Source organism: Schistocerca cancellata, unplaced genomic scaffold, assembly GCF_023864275.1.
Source record: "Schistocerca cancellata isolate TAMUIC-IGC-003103 unplaced genomic scaffold, iqSchCanc2.1 HiC_scaffold_678, whole genome shotgun sequence".
Classification (NCBI taxonomy): Eukaryota; Metazoa; Arthropoda; class Insecta; order Orthoptera; family Acrididae; genus Schistocerca; species Schistocerca cancellata.
In genome coordinates, this window is record NW_026046689.1 from 30,001 (window position 1) to 35,000 (window position 5,000).

A 5,000-nucleotide genomic window follows, 5' to 3' on the forward strand; every position below is an offset into this window, starting at 1 on the left:
CACGAGGCGGTCGCACGCCTTCGGCTCGCCCCACCGGCAGGACGTCCCACGATACATGCCAGTTAAACACCGACGGGCGGTGAACCAACAGCGTGGGACACAAATCCAACTACGAGCTTTTTAACCGCAACAACTTTAATATACGCTATTGGAGCTGGAATTACCGCGGCTGCTGGCACCAGACTTGCCCTCCAATAGATACTCGTTAAAGGATTTAAAGTGTACTCATTCCGATTACGGGGCCTCGGATGAGTCCCGTATCGTTATTTTTCGTCACTACCTCCCCGTGCCGGGAGTGGGTAATTTGCGCGCCTGCTGCCTTCCTTGGATGTGGTAGCCGTTTCTCAGGCTCCCTCTCCGGAATCGAACCCTGATTCCCCGTTACCCGTTACAACCATGGTAGGCGCAGAACCTACCATCGACAGTTGATAAGGCAGACATTTGAAAGATGCGTCGCCGGTACGAGGACCGTGCGATCAGCCCAAAGTTATTCAGAGTCACCAAGGCAAACGGACCGGACGAGCCGACCGATTGGTTTTGATCTAATAAAAGCGTCCCTTCCATCTCTGGTCGGGACTCTGTTTGCATGTATTAGCTCTAGAATTACCACAGTTATCCAAGTAACGTGGGTACGATCTAAGGAACCATAACTGATTTAATGAGCCATTCGCGGTTTCACCTTAATGCGGCTTGTACTGAGACATGCATGGCTTAATCTTTGAGACAAGCATATGACTACTGGCAGGATCAACCAGGGAGCTGCGTCAACTAGAGCTGAGCAGCCGGCCGCCCGGGAGTGTGTCCCAGGGGCCCGCGCGAACACGCAAGCGTCCGCTCAATTATTCTGCAAACAGGAGGAGGCTGAGCTCCCCTGCACAATACACCTCGAAACCCTCTCAGGTCCCGGCGGCGCGCAGCGCCGTCCTAAGTACTTGGTCGGGTTCGAGAGAGGCGCAATCGCCCGGAGTTAGGCGAGTAGACGCTTTAGGTGCGACCACCCGTGCTCCCAACTGAGCTTGCCGCTGCCGACAGAGGCCCGGGAGCGTGCTGTCGTGGCATTGCCGGCGGGAGACAACACGCGCCACCTACGGTGACCGGCAGCTCCAACGCCAGCGCCACAGAAGGGCAAAGGCCCCACGTGGGTGCCGAAGCGAACTCTCCCAGCACAGCGCACGTGCCAACACGTCTGCACAACTGCGATACAAACCACCAGCGAGAACCGCTGGGGCGACCGAGCAGCAGACGGCGTCGCGGCGCCGAGTGCCGGGCGGCGGCGCATCCTCAACGCACACAGTCCTCAGTCGGACCAGCACACTGCAGATGTCCACCGCGCTTCGCACCGGGCCCGCGAGGACCCACTTTGGCCGCCCGGCGCCGCGCGCAGGGTGCCCCGGCGCGCAGCTGCGCCGCCTGCCGCGTCCGTCGGCCGGCGCGCCTGCCACTGGGCGCCCCCACCAGCCGGCTGTAGCGCGTGCGCCCACGCACCGCGCGGCCAGCACGCCGGGCGGCCCCCCCTCACCGGCCGGGGACGGTCCCACCCAGCCACCGCCGCGTATCGCTTCACACACAGATTTGCCCTTACTGATTTACCTCCAGCAACAACAACCGCACCACAATGGGTTTACCAGTTGTTCATTTGCGTAACGTCACCAGCAAACGTAGACGTCCATCCCAGTTTGCAAATGCAACGATTATTGCATACCTGTCTGTTAGGTGTCACGACACACTACGTCTGCCCACATACACGCAACAAAATGTGCACGACTAGAGAACACGTGGGAGGTGGCCCCCTACGTATGCGATGTCCATTACGAGACCGACTGTCAACCAGCATCTGTACCATGTCGCAGATGTGGAACGCGGTGCACCATGCTATCACACTGTGTGAGAAGAGACGACTACGTTTGAATACACGCGCCACTACATCAACAGACGGCTCATGCTGATCGCCATCCAGGGCGTCCGTTAATCCCACACGTCTCTATGGCGTACCACACTGCAATGTAGCTGTTATGGGGAGACGGCACGTGGCTGAGTGCACAACATTTGGACCGTATGGTTCGCTGTTGTTGGGCGCAGTCGTTGTACGGTCACACATGTGCCACAGCGTATCATGCAGTACATACGGACCTATGTGCAGTACAATGTGAGGGTTAAGCTTACGACATCAGCGGACAGTGGACACAGGCCGTACCACGACGTAGACTGAGCGCTTCGACATGCGAATGCCAGTGAACAGCTGCGAAGGGCATTGAACACGCAAGCACCTGAACGACCAGCGTGCGAAGGCAGGGGGGAGGGTGGGGGCGATGTACATCCTGCAGTCGTCCACATTACAGTGTACAGCGGGAGCATGTAAAAAGTAAGCAACACTTGCGAAGTGTTGAACATGAAACGATACACAAGAGGGTGGGCGGTGCGAGTAGCGAACTATATTCAGAGGGTTGTGGTTAGACAACACTGGATTAATGTAACGTGTCATATGCCAATTACAGAGCAGGTTAAGGCACAACTTGGGTTAGGTTAAGGCACAACGTGGGTTAGGTTAAGGCACAACTTGGGTTAGGTTAAGGCACAACGTGGGTTAGGTTAAGGCACAACGTGGGTTAGGTTAAGGCACAACGTGGGTTAGGTTAAGGCACAACGTGGGTTAGGTTAAGGCACAACGTGGGTTAGGTTAAGGCACAACGTGGGTTAGGTTAAGGCACAACGTGGGTTAGGTTAAGGCACAACGTGGGTTAGGTTAAGGCACAACGTGGGTTAGGTTAAGGCACAACGTGGGTTAGGTTAAGGCACAACGTGGGTTAGGTTAAGGCACAACGTGGGTTAGGTTAAGGCACAACGTGGGTTAGGTTAAGGCACAACGTGGGTTAGGTTAAGGCACAACTTGGGTTAGGTTAAGGCACAACTTGGGTTAGGTTAAGGCACAACTTGGGTTAGGTTAAGGCACAACTTGGGTTAGGTTAAGGCACAACTTGGGTTAGGTTAAGGCACAACTTGGGTTAGGTTAAGGCACAACTTGGGTTAGGTTAAGGCACAACTTGGGTTAGGTTAAGGCACAACTTGGGTTAGGTTAAGGCACAACGTGGGTTAGGTTAAGGCACAACGTGGGTTAGGTTAAGGCACAACGTGGGTTAGGTTAAGGCACAACGTGGGTTAGGTTAAGGCACAACGTGGGTTAGGTTAAGGCACAACGTGGGTTAGGTTAAGGCACAACGTGGGTTAGGTTAAGGCACAACGTGGGTTAGGTTAAGGCACAACGTGGGTTAGGTTAAGGCACAACGTGGGTTAGGTTAAGGCACAACGTGGGTTAGGTTAAGGCACAACGTGGGTTAGGTTAAGGCACAACGTGGGTTAGGTTAAGGCACAACGTGGGTTAGGTTAAGGCACAACGTGGGTTAGGTTAAGGCACAACGTGGGTTAGGTTAAGGCACAACGTGGGTTAGGTTAAGGCACAACGTGGGTTAGGTTAAGGCACAACTTGGGTTAGGTTAAGGCACAACGTGGGTTAGGTTAAGGCACAACTTGGGTTAGGTTAAGGCACAACTTGGGTTAGGTTAAGGCACAACTTGGGTTAGGTTAAGGCACAACTTGGGTTAGGTTAAGGCACAACTTGGGTTAGGTTAAGGCACAACTTGGGTTAGGTTAAGGCACAACTTGGGTTAGGTTAAGGCACAACTTGGGTTAGGTTAAGGCACAACTTGGGTTAGGTTAAGGCACAACGTGGGTTAGGTTAAGGCACAACGTGGGTTAGGTTAAGGCACAACGTGGGTTAGGTTAAGGCACAACGTGGGTTAGGTTAAGGCACAACGTGGGTTAGGTTAAGGCACAACGTGGGTTAGGTTAAGGCACAACGTGGGTTAGGTTAAGGCACAACGTGGGTTAGGTTAAGGCACAACGTGGGTTAGGTTAAGGCACAACGTGGGTTAGGTTAAGGCACAACGTGGGTTAGGTTAAGGCACAACGTGGGTTAGGTTAAGGCACAACGTGGGTTAGGTTAAGGCACAACGTGGGTTAGGTTAAGGCACAACGTGGGTTAGGTTAAGGCACAACGTGGGTTAGGTTAAGGTAGAAATTGCGTTACATTGCGGTACAAATTGCGTTACATTGCGGTACAAATTGCGTTACATTGCGGTACAAATTGCGTTACATTGCGGTACAAATTGCGTTACATTGCGGTACAAATTGCGTTACATTGCGGTACAAATTGCGTTACATTGCGGTACAAATTGCGTTACATTGCGGTACAAATTGCGTTACATTGCGGTACAAATTGCGTTACATTGCGGTACAAATTGCGTTACATTGCGGTACAGATTGCGTTACATTGCGGTACACATTGCGTTACACATTGCGGTACACATTGCGTTACACATTGCGGTACACATTGCGTTACACATTGCGGTACACATTGCGGTACACATTGCGTTACACATTGCGTTACACATTGCGGTACACATTGCGGTACATTGCGGTACACATTGCGGTACATTGCGGTACACATTGCGTTACATTGCGGTACACATTGCGTTACATTGCGGTACACATTGCGTTACATTGCGGTACAAATTGCGTTACGAATTTGGTTAAGTTAAGGTGCAAAATGGGTTAGGTTAAGGTGCGAAATGGGTTGGATTACAGTACACAACGTGGTAAGAGAGTGTGTTGGGGGGGGGGGGCCGAGGTTCGTTGGTAGTGATCATTGTAAGTGAATGTCTGAGGCAGCTTCAGTATGTCACAGCAGTTATGTCTCGTCAGGATGCGCTTTTCGCTCGTGACTGGAGGCGCGCCGCGTCTGTGGTTGCGGCAAGGGAGCGGCAGACCTGTGTGATTATTTCCTGCCATTGTTTCTGTGCCGTAACAGGAGGCAGTGTGGTGGTGTTGGGTGCACCCCTGTGTAGGACATGTGTGGGTGTTGGTGGCTTATCTGAGCAATTGTGGATGTCGGACGGGTGGGATATTCTATTTTAGAATTGGACCCCCTGGTGTGGTTATCATAG

The 5,000-nt window shown here is 52.8% G+C and overlaps 1 non-coding gene across 1 annotated transcript in view; it reads right to left on the reverse strand.

The window, feature by feature from the left end:
- The window catches only part of LOC126139149 (small subunit ribosomal RNA), a 1,909-nt gene extending 1,151 nt beyond the window's left edge, over positions 1-758 (reverse strand). Inside the window, exon 1 of the ribosomal RNA XR_007528592.1 lies at positions 1-758. This exon is cut by the window's left edge and continues 1,151 nt beyond it. This is a non-coding gene — a ribosomal RNA (small subunit ribosomal RNA).
- Between the last annotated feature and the right edge of the window lie 4,242 nt (positions 759-5,000).